The sequence below is a fragment of the Oculina patagonica genome, chromosome 4 (genome assembly GCF_052425735.1).
Source record: "Oculina patagonica isolate OP01 chromosome 4, crgOcupat, whole genome shotgun sequence".
Classification (NCBI taxonomy): domain Eukaryota; kingdom Metazoa; phylum Cnidaria; class Anthozoa; order Scleractinia; family Oculinidae; genus Oculina; species Oculina patagonica.
In genome coordinates this window covers 39,415,062-39,438,388 of record NC_135761.1, presented here as the reverse complement: position 1 = coordinate 39,438,388, position 23,327 = coordinate 39,415,062, and the positions used below count along the sequence as shown (strand labels likewise).

General features: G+C 38.1%; 1 long non-coding RNA gene and 1 pseudogene across 1 annotated transcript; one reads left to right on the top strand and one right to left on the bottom strand.

Moving 5' to 3' along the window:
* The first annotated feature begins 301 nt into the window (after positions 1–301).
* On the top strand, positions 302–1,754 carry LOC144650293 (uncharacterized). Its single transcript, XR_013570082.1, has 2 exons — positions 302–361; positions 825–1,754. It is a non-coding gene; the product is annotated as an uncharacterized LOC144650293 (long non-coding RNA).
* A 2,554-nt stretch (positions 1,755–4,308) lies between these two features.
* LOC144648444 (uncharacterized) lies at positions 4,309–5,089 on the bottom strand (annotated as a pseudogene).
* Between the last annotated feature and the right edge of the window lie 18,238 nt (positions 5,090–23,327).

The following is a 23,327-nucleotide window of genomic DNA, read 5'->3' as shown; positions in this document are numbered from 1 at the left end:
CATGTGCAGTTTGCTAGTGCATTTTCTAAATAACAAGAACACCACATGGTCTTGCCAGTAAGCTTTGTAAGGTGACAACTCTGCCTCTGGTTCTTCAATCTCGACTTTATCTCCATAGCTTTGTAGGTCTCGTGGTGTGCTGGACTTCCTTTTGTGGTTCTTTCTTTCGTTTCATTCTTTCGTTTTTAGATTGATGCTTTAAAATGTACTTTGGCATTAGATTAAACACTTTAAAAAATTAATTAATTTGTAGATATGGGTACTAAGCCTAATCACTGAAACATTAATTTATGTGCAACAGGTTTTGTGCGCATTATGACCAGGGCTGTTGCGGTGGTTTGGTGGTTTGTTTGACATTAAGGTAAGAGTTTATTTTACTTCTCTGTAAAATCAGTCAAGAATATTGTTTCAGGTTGCCATTGGCTGTTGTCAATTTTTCTTCCAAAGAATTTAACTTTTTGGTTTTATTTTTTATCCTACAATTCAATGTAATTTTAAAGTGCACAAAGAGACACCTTCTCTTCTGAAACTTCCAAGTAATTTTTGGATAACCAGTTCTAAAATACAGTTGAATCCTGCTAACTCAAACCTTTTTCGATCCCCCTTAGGTCATTTTCTTACTAATATTACCCTCGATAATTCAAACTCCTGATATCTTGAACCTTTTTTGATTTCCCTTGAGGGTTCTAGTTAGCGGGATTTAACTGTAATAGAAAATATCAAGTGATTTAACTTCTTTAAGTGTTATCTTTACTGATTTATTTAAATAACCAATGTTTTGGTTCCAACTTCTTTCTCAGACTCAGCTTTTCGTTTTCCTTCAGCTTTTGTTGACAATGACCTCTTTGAAGTACTTTCTCTACTTGTCAGCTCAAAAACTTCATTGAAAAATTGCTGCTGAATAACTTGTTTTTGATATTGTTCCTTTGAAATTGGACCATTTCGTCCTCCAGAAAATAACAATGATTTTTTTTATTGTGTGCGGTTTCCATAATTCCATCTTTGAAGTTATTTAGGGTTATGGGTAGACCAATGATTCGAGCATCTGACAGTGCCTTATCTACGTAAAATCCAACATAACCGACAATCTGTTTAATTGAAGCAGTGACATTCACAGTGCCAAAAATCTGCACAGCCTGAAAGCCAAGGTGTATGCGTGCTTGGACTTCATACTCGTCACCTGTCAAATCATGTGGTGTGTGGAGAAGATTTTTGTAGACTTTGTCAAAACCTTCACAAAATGTGCATAAGGTTTCCAAAAGAGTTCCTTTAAAACCTGCTTTTTTTAAAATGCTAGACATTCTTTCTCCAAATGCTAAAACATCAACTTCATCGAACTTGACTGTTTTTTTCCTCAAGGCTTACAAACTTGGCCAGTCCTTTCTTTAGGGCTAACAAAAATGGTTGGTCACTGCCAAGAACAGCTACAACAGAATGAACATGAATTTGTGATGAGACAACTTTTACCCACCCCATGGAAAGGCATTGGAAATTCTGAGGGGTGGGGGTTTCAAAAGCTAAAATTTTTTATGGAAAGTATGAGGATTGACTAGGGAAATTAAACCAAAAAAACTTCAATGGGAGGAGTATAAATGTTTTCTGGAACAACAAAGTCTATACTTAGTAATGTCTTGTTATTTTAGACATTTTGTCCTTTTGTACAGGACCTTCATGTATGAAATACACCATTTATTTGACTTGTTATTTTATAACCATTAATTGAGGATCTCATATTAAACAAATTATGAAATGGCCAGGGAACAGGAACATTTTAAATTTATCCTCTCGTACTATTTCTTATTTGTGGCTTTGTTGCAGCAGGTTCAGATTTTAACAAGAATATACATTACAATACAATAATACAATACTTTAATTTGACACTCCCCTTACGGGGCTTTTCAGTGACAATAAATTACAATAGAAACAACAATTTTAAAATTATAAAAATTACAATGATAAACATTACAATGACAAAAAACACAATGATAAAAATTTGGATAAAATGAATTACTCTTAATTAATCTATGTTATAAACTCCTCCATTAATTTTGATTTTAAATGAAATTTAAAAGATAAAATAGTTTTAAGAATTTTCAAGTTCGATGCGAGGTTATTCCAAATGTTCACTGTTCTATAATGAAATGTTCTTTGACCAGAGGCAGATTTAAAAAGGGGAATATTTAAAAGCTGACAGTTCCGGGTCGCACGTTTGGTGATTTTGTTGCGGGTGGTGAACTGGTCGCTTTTGGGGTACACTTGGCCCATAGTGATACCCGACGGTTCAACACATACCGGTTATTTCCTCAACATGTTTCTCCCGTTTGGTCTTTGTAGTTCACCAGCTCTTTTTTTCAAATTTGTCAGCGGCTTGCGCTATGTTATGGCGCAACGTGGAGCCGCCCCTCTTTGGAACTACGATTTCATTTTCTGCAATGACTCTAGTGCTTGGGAAAATCTGGATAGTGTTCACTTTATGTGATGAGGTGTTCTGTAAACACCACGAACGAACAAGCGCAAGTAACCCCAAAACCGCCTCTACAACAAATTTGGCTGGGACATTTTGCACATTTTACCACTTAAACGCCATTTTGTCCCCTACTGGTTGAGTGAATTTGAAAAATTGCATGTTTACATGTAGGGCAGTGCCACGGTTTCCTACCTGAGGTGCGCTGATTTGAGCTGATGTTTCCTTCTGGGGCTGATGGAGTATTTGAAGAGCAAGTGGGTTTCTCAACAGATAGACCTAAAAGTTAAGTTGTTAATTACTGGATGACTTGATCCACATTGACTTCACCAGGATCTGGAATTTCATGGCCATCATCTGGACTGCTCTCCACTTGCTCAGTTATGTCATCATCTTCTTGAGGTACAGCTCCAGCATCATGTGTGGTATTGACAAATGCCTGGTTTGCAGTTGCTGCTAAGGATTGTAAACTTTTCTTCAGGCCTTCTTTGCAAATGAAACATGCACTCTCTTCTGTTAGACGTACGAAGTGGAAGGAATGCCAGCACCCTTCAAACAGTTTCCAGGGCATGTCAAGATGGACTGTCACAGATGGACTGTCATCTGTGGGTTTGGCAGAGGATTGAAATTGTACCCAAGAGGAAGGATGTGACTCTTTGTGGCCTTCTTACCAAACAGACTAGGCAAAGACCACAAAGAACAATCCTTCCTCTGGCCAGGTTGCCGTGGCAAGAGAGTGGCAGCTTGAGTTCTTGAAGAAATCTCCACTAAAATGTTTGCGATGGTAGTTGCCGCTTTGCAGTAGAGAGTTGTTAGCTGTTGTCTGCTAAACACAGAGTTCTTTGGTGGAGTAAAATTTGTGCAGAAGTGTGATTGCCTCACTGGAAGCAAAGATTGCATGCACTTTCTGTTTGACCTGTTCCTCTGAATCACTTACCTGAGTTTGTCTCCTAATGACACTGTGAACATGTTCAATGAAGTATTCATCAATGACGCTTAAGTTGTTAGCAAAGACATTGTAAATGTCTTTGTACCCCCACCTTCCCCCCAAAACAAAATATTGCTCATCCAAGCAAGAACTACAAAGTAACAGAAACGTTCTTTCCTTTCAAGTAAAGAGCTGCTGCTTAACTTGAAAATAGTAATGATGGTTTGGTACCACCTGAAAATTGTCATTTACCTTTTCTAGGCATGTGTTCTTTTTTGTAACATACTTGTCAAAGTCACAGTCCTCACCAATGCAAATTGGGCATTTCACCTCTCCACAACCCAAGCCGCACCAATCACACAAGGTCAGGAAGTCAGGTGTTGCATGAATACATGGGTGCTGTTCATTGATAAAAAGTCCACACCTTCTCAGCTGGAAATTTACATGCCTTTTTTCATTTCAGCATCGTATGCTTTGATGGCATCATCTTCATGAGTGCAGCCATGCCGTGTTGCCGTAGTACTACCGGTACTTTAAACAAGTGGGGATAGCAAATACTCTTCATAAGGGACTGTGGAGGCTGTGCTAGATTACAATGACAAACAGCACCACTCACAAAAGCTCCTATTCTGCCTACGCGGTGTCTAAAAAATCCTGACCCTTTTGCTTGGGACCTTGTGTCAAGTTCTACTATATTAATGTCTTTATTTGAAATGTCTAGCTGCACATCTATACATTTTTCTCAAAAGATCTCGGTACTGCAAGTCTGAAACAACAGGCACACCCCTACTTTTAGCTATAAACTGATCAGCAAATTCTTTCGTAAGGCTCAATGCCACAGGTTTAACATTACACCGATTTAATTTCTTGAAGAGGGCTGACATTTCTGCGTTTGAAGAAGGGCTGACATCAACATTCAGAGGGGTTTTCCTTCGCTGAGGTGGCATAGTGACATTTGATAATGAGTAGATTTTTTGTCGAGGCTTTGTTTCAGTTTTTTAGCAAATCCAAAGTCAATGTCTTTCGCCCTTTTATATTCGACTTCGTTTACATATGTCATAAACAACTTCGAACATTTAACTTGGGTGCAAGCTTATTTGCTGTGTATTTGGTTCCACGCTTTGATGTAAAAAAGGACACTAGCAACATGGGTGCACGATTCAGCGAGGCCTGCTTTTCAATTTAGACAGTGCACTGAAAGAATTGTCCCATCTTCCTCGGCTATGATCCAAATGTTCGCCAGTGGAACAATTATTAGTAGAGAATGACGAACATTGGCCACAACAACACATTTTGCCGGAAATCGCTAGTTTTTGGGCCGACGTTACAAATCCAGATACCATATGATTGTAAGCTCTCAAACTTTTGTAAGCTTTGAACTGCTCTTTTGTGTAGTGACTGGTCTCCAACACTTAATATTAGCAAATCAGTGGATTCTATCGTGGGTAAACACTCTGGGTTGATCACTTGGAATGCTCGCCGGATCCACTCCAAAAATCAGTAAAATCAGAAAAATATAGGGAATCCTTCGGTATTAAAGTATAATTTGGTTGGTGCGAAGAGAATCTCCGTCACAGATTGAGATCTGCGTAAAATCTCTGGAAATCTAGCGCGCTTACCATCTCCATCGTTGACCAGCCAGGGAATTCTGCTTCTGGTGTAAATACTGATACTTCGATTGAATTATTATCTGCCATTTGTTAGCATTCCTCAGACTTATCTCGCTTACTTTAACGTCCAACTCGACCAAACAACCGTAAACACTGCTCAAAGCTGTCAAAGTAGCTGAAATTTTGCGCTTTTCACTGTCAGCAATCATGCACAGGCGACCCCCCCCCCCACACACACACACACAGGTGCCACTTTGGACACTCAGGGCTGTGAGCGACATGCCACCCTGTGAGTTAGAGTCAGATGACTAAGAAATTCGAGCCCATGGAATCCACTCTTGCACAGGAAGTTTAGCCTCAACCAAGAAATAGAGGCTTTTTTTAAAAAAATGTAACAGATTTTCCGAATATCATTTGTGTTTTAATCATCCAGTTGTTTCATAAAGGGAAAGAAAAAGCAGAAAAAGGTGTGCATCCGAAAGATCGAAGGGATGATGCAGAAAACAAGTGGACGCTGTATTCTACTAGGCCCCCGCTGTTGTCCTTTTTTCTCAGCGCATCCGTTACTACAGTCAATTATTTCACTCGATAGTTTCTGATAGTTGCTAGCAGTAATTCTTCCCTTTCTATAATCATACCAGGTGTTGCTGGCAGACTGTTCCTTGGTTCCCTCTGATATCAACTGAATAATACTGGAATCTAAGAATCCGCTAACCTCCTTGCAATATTGATCTAGATAGCTTATACTCTGAGCCAGGTCAGTAAGTGATGGTGGTAGGGCCGGTTTGACAAGCTGAGTGGTTTCCTCTTAAGTCACTACTATTTCCTTTGCCACTGAGCAGTCACTGAGATCTGGTTCTTGATAAACAGGGTTGGGTTCGGCTGGCAGATAGCAGAGAAGACCAGCACAGCCATTGCATGCTTCTCGCAGTTCATCTAAATTGAGGTCTTTTAGGAGTTTGCAGTGGCGATCATCTTATGCGGGTGGATCATATTTAAATCCTTTTGAATCTGACACAATTTCCTCTACCACACAGTTACCTGTGAAATTTCAAGAAACATCTATTACAAAAGAAATACAGGAGCTTCATGGCAAACAATATATCTGTTTTTGTAATAATACATGAATTATAAAACAATGATATTACAACCATTGTTTTTGCAAATACGCAACCAAGAACCCAGGAGAATCCGAAGGCATACACGTCCATCCGGTATGTGAAAGGAGTGTCGGAGCGCGTTTGACGGATTTCGAGCGGTGAAAACATCAAGACAGCGTTCAAACCAGTACGAACGTTAGGAAATATCTTCAAAAATCCCAAGGACCGACCGAATAAAGAGCGGTTGAAAGGAATTGTATACAAAGTGGCTTGCAGGACATGCTCATTTGCATACGTTGGGGAAAGCAAAAGAAGCTGGAAATCGCGAGGAGCCGAACACAAGCCCGGAACAAACAGAAATATCAACTCCGCAATTTAACATCATGCAGAAATCGGCCACAACATACATCCAAGTAACGCCGAAATTCTTGAAACAGGTGTAAGCAGCAAGAACAAAAGACTGTTTCTGGAGTCTTTACATTCTTTCCTCAACAAGAACACTATAAACAAAAGAGCGTCCTTCCCAAGGGTTTACGCATCGCTAGTTGCTCCCCAGGGGGGCAACAAACAATAACATCAATGCAACTTATTTTAATTCTGCGAACCTTGCAAAATCCATCATTCTCTGAAGAAGACCACAGAAGGCGATCGAAAATTTAGAGTATCCTTTTATATTTTTAGATCTGTTTAAACCATTTTTTATACTTTAATATTAATAAACTAGCATATATAATTTCACATATTTCAAAGCTTGATAGTTATTTTACAATCAAGAAAGAGGTGAAGCAAACTTTTGCGCATTATCACTATATCTTAACTAGATCCCACTTGTCATATATCATGAAATATCGTTATATATTTCTCCTTTATAACATCCATTTTGAAATCACTGGTGCTCCTTGCAATCTGATTGGCTCTGAGTGCGATTTATTCACGAATCGCACTAGGTTTGGTTGTAAATCGCAGTGGTGGATCCAGACCTTCAACTAAGGAGGGGGCTCGCTTGAATTTGAATGTTAAATTCGGTGAAGACGATCCCGGCACTTAAAAGAACATGCTCTATTTCCGAAAAAATAAGTTGGAGACCCGGGCCTCTCCCCTGGATCCGCCTCTGAATCCCCAGCAAGGGAGAAAGGTACAATAGAATTCTAATTTTCAGTGTCCATTTTTGTGAATATTTGAAAACTTTTAGGATGCATACAAAAGAATAAATAAACGTCTTCGGATGAGAAATGACAAGGACCAAATTAACAAAAGTGTAAACAGCAACTGGATGCCGATGTATGCAAAGGCGGAAAAGATGATCCAGGCTCCCAAAGGTTGGTATTTAAATTGATACTTTATGGAGACTGTAAGGGGAGGTTGTTTCACAAAGTTGGGCAACTTAATTTTGCTTTAACGAATCAAAAGAGCAAAACATTCTTAAGCTACTTTTACCTTAAAAAAATAAACTTCTTTTTACTGATTGAAAATGATCAGCACCACATATCCATATTTCCGAATTTTTGTCGTTTTATCACAGAATTAGTGACGGTGTTCAACTTGCAAGGGATCCATGAAAGGTATCAGGCTGTTCTGGATATCGTGGTAAAGAAAAAGTGCTCGTTAACTGAAGCCATGAAGCATTTTTGCATCCCTTGCAACACATTGTGGAATTACATTGGCATATGTGAATTGCACGTTATACATATCGAAAGACGATCAGCACCACATTTCCATATTTTTTGTCTGTTCACTTGTAAGATGATGGCCCTCACAAGAATATAATTGATCTTTTTTATAAATGCGAAAATTTGGTAGATACAAATAAAAATCAATCAATTTTTTTTTATATTTTTTTCCATTTTAATTTTTACACCACCCCACAAGCTTGTAGCTTTTTATCTTTCATCTTGTATGAGTAAAGGTTGTAGGTATGTATGTAAAATGACCGTCTTTGGCAAGTAATGTTTTCATGGTAAGAAAGACAAATGATGCCAAACAACCATGTATACTGATATTGCATGTCTTTTTATCTCAAAATTAGTGACAGGGTCCAACTTGCAAGGGATCCACAAAAGGTATCAGGCTGTTCCAGATATCCTGGTAAGAAAAAGTGCTCGTTATCTAAAGCCATGAGGCATTTTGGCATCCTTCGCAACACATTGCAGGATTACATCGGCATATCTGAATTGAGCATAAATTTTGAAAGATATCATAAAGTGGTTGAGGCTGAACGGCAGAGAATAGATCCATTAAAAAGCGCTGTAGGGTGGCCCTCAGCGAATAAAGAGTCCAGGCGAATAGAATTAAACAAGAGAAAAAGCTCCTACCTTTCTACCCGAATGAGAACTTTTACACAAAAGTAAGTTCTTCTTGAACTTAATAGTATCTATTGGGTTTAATGTACTGCCACCTACACAATAAGGTTGTTTTATAAATGTGTGCTTATTTTTAACTGTGAGAAAATGTAGTAAGGCGTCAGCTATGTGCTTCAGTCGTTTCTGTAGCTTCTTGTTTTTGTCAGTGTTTATAAATGACGAAAATGTTATTAGTTAGTTTATGACTGCAAAATTAACAGAGTGACACGTAAAAACAATAGTACAGTCAATGATAAGAGAGATATCAGATGCTTAAGGGTGGACCAAAAGAATCAGGGGAGGGCAGGTAAACTACAAGAACTTATGCAGCTAAAGTTTTCTCCAAGTTCTTTTTAGGTATTCGGGCACTGCAAGTTTCTTTTTAAATGTTTTTGAATACCCAAATATTACGCACGCCACCGATGTGTGGAATGGGACCGAATTTTGCTTTGCTGCCCCGCCCACTTTCGTTGACAAATTCCATAAATTCCTTAGGCTCGCGACACGCCACGGCTAGGCGGCCAAGAGACTTTTTCGCGCCGTTTTCAAATCAACAAGGAAGTGGTTCTATGATGGCAGAAGGTTTACCCGAATTTAGCAAGCTTGGTAGATTTTACGATCGCTGGAGAGCCCTTCAGGTTGACTTGAAAAGAAAAATAATACAAGATATCGTTGAAGACGGGGGCGATTTTGTAACCGGCTTTTTCCCCGGAAGTTTTTCAGTCATAGCTAAGAGAAACAGAGTCAAATATGATACCGTCCGAAAATTCTGGAAAGACTTAGTACATAACCGCAATGCGGGAATCACAGAAAGGCATACAGCTGGTGTAAAACACCTTCAACAAGATGATGCTGACTTTATAAGATTTCTTAAGACCGACAGAGCTTCAATGACTATTGGTGAGCTGCATAAGCATATCAGCGAGCACTGTGATATTCCTGGAGGAACGTCAAATTCAGCAATACAGCGAGAGCTTCGAAACATGACCGACGGAAAGTGGACTTCGAAAAAGCTTACAAGACCCGTTGCCAAGAAATTCACCCAGACAATCTTAATTACTGTCAAGATTATGTCAACTACATTTCCACAGTTGACCCCTATAAACTCAAGTTCTTCGATGAATCCGGGATCAAGCTCCCAGATGTTGGTAGGCCCAACTATGGCCACTCGCTTTGTGGCACTCCGGCTGTTGAGATCGTGCGATATTCCAATTCTCCTAATGTTACCTTAAATCTAATGTGTGGTCTTGATGGCATTGTCTATGCCAGCACAGTTGATGGTAACAGCAATTCGTTTTCTTTTCTATCTTTCTTCGAAGAAGCATCTTCAGTTTATCTTCCTGATGGCAAGCCGGCGTACAGCTATGGCGATCATGTAATTATTGACAACACGCCAATTCATCATCACCAGGCAGGACAGGCTCTTGGCGAATGGCTGGATGAAATTGGTTGCACAGCCGTCTATTTACCAACATATCCTCCTAAATTCAACCCTGCTGAAAATGTTTTCAACAAGCTTAAGACTATTCTGAGACGCTTCGAGTATAGAGAACTTTTGAAAGACAGTCTGCACGTGGCAGTGCACGAAGCGCTAAAAGAAATAACATCCCAAGATATGAGAGGCTTTTTCGCCTCCTGTTTACTTCTCTTTCTAACTCTTGCATTGTAAGGCAAATTTAACTTGTTCCAAATGGGAAGCTTGACTTGATAAGCATTTCGTGACACTCGAGCGCAGATTTTAGCACAAGATTGCAAATAGAACAGACATGAATCAACATAATTATGTTCTTTATTTACTTTAGCACAACTTCAAGGATTTTCTTGTATTAAATTTCAAAATTCCGAACATCAAAGTAACAAATTCCGTGAAATATTGTCAACTTAGCGATAGTACTATTACAAACCTTATGTTACTTCACGCACTGAGTGTAAACAGAAAAGTTCACTTGTCGCCAATCATGTACATCAATGTTTATGTTGCGTTTGTAATTTTTTCACGCATTCAAAGCCAATTTATAACTATAAGAAACTTTAACATGTTATACTTAAACTCAACAACAAAGATAACGTTTTATATTTTGTCAACAGAGAGCCGTGGAATTACAACGCGTAAGTAAACAAAATTCGGCTTTTACCTAAAATTTCACAGTTCAAATTCAAAGTCATCAAACAACAATTTGTTATCTGTAACAGACGGGTTTGTTCAGTAGCTCAACGAACAATAAAGTTTTAAATAGAGTTACTGATTAGTCACCAACCATTTTAGCAGCTTCAAACAATAAGCTTAAACCATAATCCGAGTCGACATCTTTCTTTGAAGAGGAAGGAGGACAGGTTTTCAAACTTTCACTCAATCCTCTCTCGAGATGGCGTTCTTCCTCTTCCAAAGTTGTGGGCTCGTAACGTAATAATTGTGATGAGCAGGCATTGATAGATGTTCCAGTGACCGGTGTAGAAGTAGGTTTTCCATAAAAATAGCAACCACAACTCGCGACACTCTCGCTCTTTCGGTTTGGCAGCACGCCGCTTCCAGGAAATACGATTCCCTTTCGTTCCCAAAGTTTTCGCACGGGGTTAATAGAATGATCAGTGTTTGCTTTTACTCGGGTGACAGAAAAGTTTTCGTCATACTCCTTTAGAAGCTGTTGTATTTCACCTTTTGGCGGAACCTTGCCATTGCAAATCTTTTCAAGCTTTCTAATGTCCTTGTTTACAATCAACCACATGGGGACTTTGTCGCCGGTTGCTGTTTGTCGTAAATATTTCGCCTGATTACTGTTTATCAAGTCCGCTTGAACTTTCGCTCTGCATAGGTGTTGATACTAGAGACAAAACTTTCTTTCTTGGTGGCAATATCCTCTTCCAATTTCTTTAGTTTTGTTTTCGCAGCTTTGAGTTCGGATTGAATAGTTTTATAATGTTTTTCTTCCTCTGGATGCCTTTTGATGTCCTTACAAATGGATGCCGACACACAAGCCGCGAACAAGCAAATTGTCTTATTATGTCCTGGCGTGTGGCAATTTGAGCAAAGTGGCTTTTTATTTGTAGTTAAGGGTTTACAGGACATGTCAAGTTCCAACAGCTCATTTTGTTTCTTTAACACCAAATCCTGTTGTTGCTTTTTTTCTTCTTCGAGCTTGTTGAAATACTTTTGGGTCAGCGTTTCATATTTCCATTCAGCGGTGGTATCACAGAATTCTTCTTCTAAGCATCTCGATGTGGCTATTTTGTGCTTCTTTCTTTCAGGAACGCTTACTGCATTTGGAGATGTAGATTGCGACGACCGAAGACGTTTTTGCTGTGCCGTTTTCACCGTCTGCACCGTGGCGCCTTTCAATAAACCTGGTGGACTGAACGCAATTTCGTTCACTCTTAGGGTCACTCTCTTCAAGTTTTCTCTTTCTTCCTGTGCACTTTCTAACATATCGATGAAAGAGTCGATATCGTCTGCTGGCAGTTCAATCCAATCATTTCCATCATAATATTTCACGCTCACAGTGCTTCTTCTTAGGCTAGGAAATCGTTCTTGAATTCTTGATAGCAGGGAATCCATAGTTAGACTTGCAATTTCTTCGCTTGATAAAAATAGTTTTATCCACTTGTCGCCTGGACCCATAACTTTAAACACGTATCTCTCCATTGTGTAGAAAAAGCTGATTTATTTTCGCGATCAAGCGAGCGAAGGAGAGCAAGCGGTCAAACGCACGCGGAAGACTGGCGAGCCTAAGGAATTTATGGAATTTGACAACGAAAGTGGGCGGGGCAGCAAGGCGAAAATTCGGTCCCATTCCACACATCGGTGGCGTGCGTAGTATGTTTTTTACTTTGATTTCTAATGGTTCAGCCCTTACTGGACAAAATAAAAACCGAAGTCACTAAATATCAACTCAATATATACTCAATACCTTATCCAAGTTGAAAAATGCTTTATTAGTGTTTAAGTTCTTGTAGTGTCAACAAAATGAGCAACAATTTCAAAGACGCTTATAACTTATACAAACTTGAAAATTGGTGTAATTAGCGAGTGATTATCCAGCAGTGTTTGACAACTGGTTAGTATTTACAATGCTTACAGGATGACGTATACAAGGCATTGACTGTAAGCTCTAAATTATATAGGCAACCTTTCTTCTAAACAGTGATACTGTATAACTGATAGATCAGAATATATGTTAAAACGATACATACATGTACTGTTGAAGACAAAATACAGAAATTTCCTCCAAAGTAAACAGACAAAATATCTGGTAGTCACTTGTCAAATTGCCTTGTTGTATAACCATCCATCCCTTTTCATTCCAATCGCTTTAGAAAACCGCTAAATGTATCAGAACACAGATTTGAAAATTGCTGATATAAACATTCACCGTAGACGTGATCGCAAAATCGCTAATGCTCTCTGAAAAAGCAAAATTTAACAGAAAAATTACAAACAAATAGCCAGAAATAACAAGAACAAGTTAATCTCGAGCTTCTAACATAACCATTTCTCGCTAATAAATATGAAACTTTTCACAAAGGACCATTTTCCTTTGATTGAACATGAAACAAGCAACGCTTGACACCAGTGCATTTCGGTCAAACCATGTGACAAGTTTCAGGGGAATCATAACATGTAATGGCGGCCGCATCCACAGAGGAACATGAAGGATAGTGAAATTATTTGCTTTCAGTGTCCTTTCAGGAGAAAGAAAACCTGTTTTTCGTTTAAAGCGATAGTGAATCAAGAACACAGGGTGCTATTTTTGCTATGTTAAACATTTCTAGAGTAGGTAAGAAACGATTTTTAAAACTAGTTTGCACTGCATCAACTTTGACCTTCTGGAAACGTAATTTCACTGGCAAGCCCCCTGCTCTTCGAAATTTCCTGGGCCCTTGCCCCCCTACCCCTCTGAAATTTCCAATTCCCTCCGTGGTAGGGGTATGGATATTTTCTGGAACCACACCTTAAAAATATGCGGAGTAGGGATGCGCAATGCAATACGGTACTGGGGAATAACCTTAATTATTGAAAAACTTATAGCTACAATCAGAAGCATATCAATTAAATGCATTTGATTTGTCATTAATATTGCAGAAATCTAACTGACAAGAGCAAGTAAAAATAAAGAATAAAAATGGATAGCATGCGTAGCTGACGGTATTGTTGGGTTTTGAAACGCTCAAAAGCCAGAGGCTTGGGGAACTCCTCTTCCCCAAGCCTCTTGTGGCTGCGCCGCTGGTTTTCACAGGTTCACCACTTGCTTGTAAGGAACAATAAGATACCCAACAATACCGCCAGCTATGCAGGCTAAAAAATGGAAAGATGTTTTGGAGTTGTCATGACACCATTATTTTTCTTAACCTTAAGCGAACTTTTTCCGACAGTTTATTCTTTTCTTTTTTTGAACTTGAAAATGGTGTTTGATTTCATCATTTATTTTTACTTGATTAAATATGTTTTATTTTTAAACTTATCATTATTTATCTTTAATTTGTATAGTGGAATAGTGGAATCTGATGCCATAGATAATTATGATCTTATTTCTACTGTACGTGGAACAAAGAGGGGCTCAATAAACGACCTTGTAAACCCTAAAAAGAGAAAAAAAGGTTCTGGTATTAAGTATCAAGAATAGTCCATTTTACAGTTGCCAGTCAAGTGACATCACGTGAACTTTGAACGGTGCAAAATAGTTGGCATCAAAACAACTGGATTTACAAAAGAAAAGCAGTTAGGTCTGTATCAAAACAAGGTCACCACCAGCCTGCCTTGCTTCCATTCATAGGCCAGGTGAATAAGCAGACAACTGTAAAATGGTTTAGTATATACCACAAAAGTGAATAGTGCTTTTTGCGTGGGCTAATTGGTTTACTCCGAAGTGATCAGCAAAGTACTATTTACCTCCAAGTGTAGCTAAAGAGAAAGAAACTGCCTTCAGGCATCGGTTTGTTTACCAGAAGTGCTGTTTTGGTCTGCTAGTTATTCAACATGTGTGGTATATAGTAAAACAATTATTTATTATTTGTTGGTGAATGTGGTGCACTATTCACCTCGGTGAATAATTGTTAAGGTCTTTTTTAATTAGTCATTGTGTTCAAAAAAGTGTATGTCGATTTCTTTGTGGATGTCCAACTGTATAACAGTTATGTACAATGTACTACAATTAAGTGCTGATAATAATAGGACAGTTACACAAAAGCTGACACTGAAAATATGAAAGGGAATTATTTTTTGCTTTCACCCTAGTAAGTTTTTAGTTTTTAATCCAGCAATCCTTTCACTGCCATTTTTGACAAAAAAAGAATGATCAATAAAGACTTCATTTATAAAGTTTGTCTTTTCTTTTTACAGAGAAGGAATCAGTAGCATACAAGTATTGTTTTTGCAAACAGGCAGGTTGCTTTGAAGACACAACGGAACTGAAATTATTCAAATCATTAGACAATATAATTATAATGTGTCATGTTCAAGTTAATGTTTGTCAAAAGAGAAGCGAAAGAATTGTACATTTTATGTCTGGAGAGTTTTTGACATGTTCTGTTTATAAAATTCCAACAGCAAAGAACAAAAAAGAGAAAGATGGAATGGTCATTTGTGAAAACAAATCAAAGAAAAAAGAGAACAAGGTAACAAACCTACTTGTTTATGACTATATTATTTTTCCTTAAATAATATAACATTAACTTATAAAAAAATCGTCATAAAATCACATAAAACTGAAAGCAATCAGTGCATTTAACCAACATGCATCTATAAAACCGACCAGTATATGGGGATTGATTTAATTAATTTGATCTTCTCGTGTACTGATGAAAAGAAGCAAATGGAAGAGCTGTACAAGAAGACAGAAAAAGAACACATAGAAACTATAGCTGTAATGCAAAAATGCACCGAGGATCTTGAAAGTACACTGAAACCGACATGAGCCTCATGAGAACTTCACCAGAAGTCAACTTTTAGGTGATAAGTTGACTTGTGGTTTCTGGTTAGGTTGACTTCTGGTGATATGTTAAAACAGGATAGGTTAGGTCAGGAGAACTTTAGTCTGATTAAGTTCACCAAAAATCAACTAATCATATTGGTAAGAAAGGGAAGGGAAAGTCAACTCTCCAGTAGTGCAATTGCGTTCAGTGGCACATAGTTTTCCTACAAATACCGCGATCCTGACAGATTACACAAATTTTCTTTAAGTTTCTAGAGCTGTAAATTTAATGTATTTAAATTTGGGATTGTTATCTTTTATTTTGTAGGGGCTGCAGTCTCTAAGGGCGAGAGCTACTTTTATGTGAAATTATTATATGGCTACAATAGTACGCGCGCTCTGATTGGCTGCTGATCGGGCATTATTTTCTTGTAATGACCGGGCAATATGAAAATTGTTCTCGGCTTGACGGTTTTTTGAGTTGTGAGTGAAAACTACTAGCGAGGGGGCAAAAACAACAAAAAATGCCGACAAAATATAACTATCTTTTCAATAACTGAAAGAAAAATATAAGCATACCGATACTTCTTTAGTATGAGCGACGATGAGAGCCACAGAGAGCGAGAGCGAGTTTTACCTCCAGTGTTTTTTCCCTTGATTATACTCTTTTTTTGAATAGTGCTTAAGGAGGCTCGATGTAGTTTTTTTAGCCAAAGGGTGGTTGTTTTGAAAATTAAAATTATCTAGGAAGCCAATCTTCGATTTTTGCCAAAATACACCATAATGATCAAATATGACCAAATTTTAATTTTTTACCCGTCACTTTGTCACAAAGGTTACCAATAGCAACCATTGACGTTTTCTTTTGTTCTCAAACAAGCTTGATTTTCTCGAAATCTAGATTGACTCTTGGTATTCATTTTTTTATATGTTCAAGTATAGTAGATTGACCACCTGTACACAAAATTTTAGGGAAATCTGTAAGAGCGTTTTAGAGTAAATCAAGAATGAAGTCTTTGGTATTTTCTTATAGTTTCCTACAATTGGCAGTCGATATATTTTAACAAATTAAAGCAAAATGTCTTTCACTTTTAGTTAATGGTCTTTTATGGTGTAAGTATTTATATTTCAGTGAGAGTAACTGTGTTCAAATAATATGAAACAATTTTAAAGCGCCTATTTTATAGTAAAACGGTGTTTTACTGAAAATTTCATTCTTGATTTACTTGAAAACGCTCTTACAGATTTTTCTAAAATTTCGTCGACCTTGATGTATTGACCTCGCTGTCGCTCGGTCAATACATCAAGGCCTCGGTCTGAGATTCCCCTGTAATGACCTCACTCTCGGTTAATAAGTAGTATATAATTAACTTCTTTTTTACCGATTGAATATGAACAGCACCACATTTCCGAACTTTGTCGTTTTCTCTCAGAATTAGTACATGAAAGGTATCAGGCTGTTCTGGACATCCTGGTCAAAAAAAAAGTTCTTGTTAACTAAAGGCATGCGGCGTTTTGGCATCCCTCGCAACACATTGCATGATTACAATCAAAATGACTGTCTTTAGTGAGTAGTGTTTCCATAATAAGAAAAAAAGGCAAATAACTGATATCGAACTTTAGTTTTTTTTGTTGTTTTTTTTTTATCTCAGAATTAGTGACAGGGTGCAACTTGCAAGGGATCCATGAGAGGTATCAGGCTGTTCTGGATATCCTGGTAAAGAAAAAGTGCTTGTTAACTGAAGCCATGAAGCGGTTTGGCATTCTTCGCAACAACACACTGCGGGATTGCATTGGCATATGTGAATTGTGCAATATAGATATCTTAAGATACAAAGTGGTTGAAGCTGAACAACAGAGAACAGGAAAGGTATCCGTTTAATCCATTTAAAAGCGCTGTAGGGTGGCCCTGAGCGAATATAGAGTCCAGGCGAAAAGAATTAAACAAGAGAAAAAGCTCCTACCTTGCTACCCGAATGAGGACTTTTACATACAAAAGTAAATTCTTCTTGAACTTTATAGTATCTATTGGGTTTAATGTACTGGATATTGTGATGTCACCTACACAATAAGGCTGTTTTATAAATGCATGCCTATTTTTAACTGGGAGAAAATGTAGTAAGGCGCCAGCTATGTGTTTCAGTCGTTTCTTGTTTTTGTCAGTGTTCATAAATCGAAAATGTTATTAGTTAGATTAGGAAGTCACTTATGACTGCAAAATTAACAGAGTGACACGTGAAAACAATAGTACAGTCAATGATAAGAGATATCAGATGCTTAAGGATGGACCAAAAGAATCAGGGGAGGGTGGGTAAAGTACAAGAACTTATGCAGCTAAAGTTTTCTCCAAGTTCTCTTTAGGTATTTTGGCACTGCAACTTTCTTTTTAAATGGTTTTAAATACCCGAATATGTTTTCTACCTTGATTTCTAATGGTTCACCCCTTACTTGGCAAAATAAAAACCGACTGCAGTAACTAAACCTTTTTCAAGTTTAAAAATGCTTTTTTAGTGTTTAATTCCTTGTAGTGTCAACAAAATGAGCAACAACTTCAAATAGGAACTTGGAAATTAATGTAATACGAAAGTGATTATTGAGCCGTCTTTGACAACTGGTTAGCATTTACGTTGCTTACAGGATGACGTATACAACACTATCCCGCATTGACTGTGATGAAATTTACTGTATTCTTAAGAAACAAATCGATTTTAATTTCAATTTCAAGCAACCATGTAATGAACTGAACTGAAATGCTAAATACAATAATGAAAATCTTGTACTACCTGTCATGGAGTGGAGTTAGTTTAATTTAGGAACTGTGTATATATAATATACGGCAGGAGGATCATTTCTTGCGTTTTTCTGGCCATAACGGCGGCTAAGCAGAGTGTATACTATGGTAAGTGAAGAAATTCTTGAAGTTTTGCTTGTTTTGGTGATTTTGTTTCGTTTCACTCGTTTCGGCGGTTTTGGCAGTTTCGGTCGTTTAGTTTCAGTGGTTTTGTTTCGTTGTTTTTTTTTTCCCACCCCCCCCTTTTTTCCCATTTTTTTTCCGCTTTTTTCGGGATGAAAATAATACTTTAGGGTTTTTTTCTGTGCTAGGGGTGTCAAGAAATGAAGGAATATAGAAAATACAAAAGGTAGAAGGTATCGATGAACTAAAAACTATATCAGCTGACATACACCTCGAGTGATATATAGACAAACTTATCACTGAGTGTCGACTGAGTATCAATCAAGTATCGACCGACTATTGTCAGACTCGATCTACATATCGACCCATGTGGCAACTGAGACTACCTACATGAAACATGATTTAAACCAGCTTTCTACGAGTGACTATCTCGGTCTAATGGCGTAGATTTGCTTGACATTACATAGCCTTTTGAAATAAGCCACAGAAGTGTTGATCAAATATGTTATTAAAGCAATAATTATCCCTGTTCAAAACCGTCATCTGGCAAGGGGGGCTTATAGCCAGGGGGGTTTAGAATCGGAATTTATGATATACTAAAACAGTGGATAGTCTTTTGTCGTGTGCTTATTGGCTAACTCTGGCCATCCTTAGGCCCTGTTTATACGTCGAATTTAATTCAGCTATTAAAATCGTCTCCGCCTCGTGTCATTTATCTTTCAAGTCTTCTCATGGCGGGGATTTGAAACCCCGGGGTCGTTTTCGGGCGCGAATTACAAAAAACTGCGGGTTTACGAGGCATTATTCTGGGATCAGAGAGAGAGGCAGCTGCTCGTTACACGGGGGATCGTTCTCTGTACAAGTAGATGTTCACGTCACGAGTTCTCGCCTGTGGGTGGTGGCACATATGATGAAGGAAGATTCGAGAAAGCGTTCAGGTAAATATTTAAAATTCGACCCACATTACTAAGAATCCATCCTCTCTTACTCATTCCAACAAACCTTTCTTTCCGCAGCAGCGAACGCATTTTTTCCCTCCACACCACACATACTTCAAACGTGCGAAAAACGCGAGAAGACGCCTGTGCGCATGCGACATGAACGAAACTTTCCACGAATCTACCACGGGCTCAATGGGGATACATTATGATAATGTATGCATTTAATTCGATGCGTCTGTTGTGCGACGTCTAAACTGAAGACGCGCTCGATATTTTTTTCGTCCTACCGAGACGATACAACGTCTTGGACGAATTTAATTTACCAACGAATCTATTCGATTTATACGTCGCACATCGTCGAATTTAATTGCTAAATGGTCCTTGAATTATTTTCTCCCAATTAAATTCGACTTGTGCGACGTATAAACAGGGCCTTAGCTATTCCAGCACAAGAAAATATTGTAACTCTTGACAGAAATAAAATAGCCAAACCCCAACTGCTTCATGGCGGGGTTTAGCCACCTTCAATAATTCTAATAACTAATATTCTTCTGTAAACCCCATGAAGCTGTGGGGCATATCTTAATGCAGGCTTCAGTAGCATACCATCCGTAAATTTATTGACAAGGAATTCTTGCAAATCCATCTTGCCGTCAAACCGGACTTGAAAGGAAATTTATCCATCCAGACTTGCTATGCTAAACTCCTGAGCTTCACTCACAAAATCTAGTGATTTCAAATACTTAAAACATTGTGGTTGTAGCGCAAGCTTCGACACGAAATATGTGGACAGGAATCTACTCACGTGGGAATGCAGCTGAAGCACTACTTGACATTTTTATGACTTTTCTAACTCCAAGCACCCTGTATTCAATACTCTGTTGTTCCAGAAGTACCACCACCTGACCTACAGTACAGTTAGGAAAAAGTGTCAAAAATAAAATAAAAATGACTATTTAGTGGCACATCTGGAATGGACATCAAATACAACACCCAGGTACACAGCCAAGCACTCTGCTGAAAAGCACACAAGCTGAAAAGTAGTATATCTAGTATTCCTCCTGATTCAAAAGATGATGGACGCCTCAATTATGGCTTACAGGTTATACAGTTAGGCGTATTCTTGATGCAGCTCAATGACACTGAAGCTGAGGGTGATGGGAGCCAAGCCAAATCAATTGGAAAAAGCTCATGCTTTATTATAGATGCAGTTCAGGAGGCATGAAGTATGCTTTTGAGGCTACACGATTCCTTACTTGTGTCAAAGCTCTGTATACAGAAAAAATGAGTCACCATGTCATACATGGTCAATTCGTAAACCAAAGGGTGGGCATGGTAAGAACTATGCAAATGACCTGAAAATGGAATACTTGATCTGTGCCAACAAGGTTGTTCTTAAAGACTTGGTGTCAAACAAAACATTGACAGCAGTTCAAAGATATTCAAAGGTGATTTTGAAATGAAGAAGTTTTGAACTCTATGATAGTGAGTGCAACATTCATCCAGAACTGACAAAGCACATCCATGGCTGCACCACAGATGATGTGAGAGAAATGCTTGCAGTTATCCACATAAGTGAGCCATTTAAACACCAGCCTGGTCGGGTTCTAAACTCCTTCCTAGACATGAAGAGGACAATACTAGATCAGCTTAATGTTTCTCATGGCTTACACGTGACAAGCAAAAATTATTTCAGACATTAATAATTATAATTAACAATTATTGCCTCAGGCTCAGTGATTATTGTTAAATAATTACTTCGCCTTCAGTGAATAATTGTTAATTATAATTATTATAATTACTATTATTATTATAAAATAATTCTTTATTCGAAAACTCCTGTGATAACTATTACTAAGCTTTATCAGCCCTTGAAGAAAATTACTTTTGTTTAGCCGAATTATTATATGACAGAGCCAGTCTTAGGTAAATCCAAGCATTCTGATTAGTTCTTTCTTGGTCGGGAATTTGCCATAAGCCTGTAAATGGTCATCAGCCATGTGTTTTTTCCAAAAGCCGGCAAATTCAAAATCTGCTACTGAAGAAAACATGTAAAACTCTATTCTTTTCGTAAAGAAACTACCTAAAGAGTGAATGGACAAAGAAGAACATTCGCCGAGAGAATTTTATCCTGAAGATTTAGAAAACGGAGGGTGTAATTTGCAGGTTTGCAGGTTACAGGTCAGGATTTCACTTAAATGTGGAAGGAGTTGGATAGCTTTTTTGTTTTGTTGTTTCACACTTACGCGACAGCGGAAAAAAAAACGGAAAGTGGTTTCCAACACCAGTGCTGGATTTCATCGCATCTCCCCTGACAGCAAAGGTTGCCCAGTGAAATACGATTGCCCTCGATTTGAAGAACTTTGTCTTTGTACGCATTTGCTTGCTGTTGGGTATTTTGAAAAGTGTTTTCTTACATTATCCAGAAGTATCAACCTAACATCTCTTCCATCGTGAAGCCTTAAAAGAAAGCAGGGAAGAAACCAAATCAGTCGGGTAGGAAGAGAAAGGCACCTTCTGACGACTGGCACGATGTGCCCAGTACAGTGACCCTTTGACGACCGTAATCTTCTGCAAAGAAAGGGAATGTTTACTAACATCCCAGAAAACGATGCCTTTGGGAGAAAACGCAAGGGTCAGTGGAAATTCTATCGAAGTAGCCCCAGAAATCAGAAACAAGCTGGACAATCTACACAAAAGCCAACTCAGAAAAGAGTTTGGCATCAACATATAAGGAAGGTCGAACAGAGTAAGACAAAAATATTAAGAGACTTTGGCGTTGGCAAGCATGGAATTGAAGGGGTTTTAAGAGATCAATAAAGAGAGAACTTTAGGTTTTGGAAAACCGACATGTGGTAAAAAAACCGACAGGGTGTCTATTTTAACGAAAACCTCGATAATACAATAAGTATTCTTTGCCCAAGTAATAGTAAAATATATAGCCTCGATATAGTGAACCATTGATTTAACAGACAAATTTAGCCGATGCCCAGCGACATCATTAAATCAAGGTTCCACTATACATTACATTTTCAATATTTCTATTTTCTCTTAATTTTTCAAATCTTTTAGTGAAACTGTCTCCGCTCAAAAGAGTATAGCTAACTTTCGTGGGTGGAAGTCGTGGGTGTGGGTAAAAGTCGTGGGTAACCAAAAAATAAAATAAAAATAAATTGAAATTGAAAAATCGCTTTGTGTACTTTGGAAATAGAATTGGTACGGTTGTTAGACTAGGGATTAAAGAAAAGAAGAAACGTAACGTCCATACCTTTGCTCCTTAAAGTCAAGTTTAAGCGGTTCAAAGACTTGTATTTTGCCCCTGCACATGTAGTGCCCACTCCTTCGCTCTCGTCAATGTAACTATTGAGAGCCTGGATCAGGCTAGGCTAGCGCTAGGCTAGGCGCGCTATATTTTTGTGTCTGGTCGACATGTTTACAGTCAAGAGTAGCGCCGCTTGATATTTTTTAGCAACTTGATTTTGTCTTGAATAACAGCTGTTTTATTCCAAAAATAATACCTTTATGACCACGATGGTTTATTCAGAAAAATCTATTTTCCCGACCGAGGCTAAAGAGGGACGGAGTGTTTTTTTCTTGGAAAGGGGATATGAAAATTTTTTCTCTAGTGTTTGCACCTCTACAAACATTTTTTTTTCGAAATGCAAACTATTTTTTTGTTATAAATATCGTGTTTGCAAACAGTTTATTAAGGATTTCTAGGCCCGACAAACATTTTTAAAAATATTTTCACCCCCCTCTCCAAAATAATGGTCCGTCCCTTAGAGAGGGAGTGAGGGGGGTGGCGTAAAAGAGAGGAAGACTTTAAAGAGCTTTATAGTATTTTATTTCTTTTGAGGTGAAAATTAAAAGAGACACAAGAAAAACATTATTTCACTCTGAAAACATTTCTCTTTGTAAAACAAAGCTACTTCTTAACGGTAGGGCTAGGCTTTTATTACAGAGCACCGGCTTCTCTGATTCCTAGGTTCCAATTCCTCTGTCTGTCCTTTTTTGAGGTTGACATTCTTTCCCACGGCCACTGCACGCTCATATCGGTATTTTTAAGGCGTCATGGTAACTGAACAAAGGATAGTAAAACTTAAATCATTCGCCTTTTCGACCGACG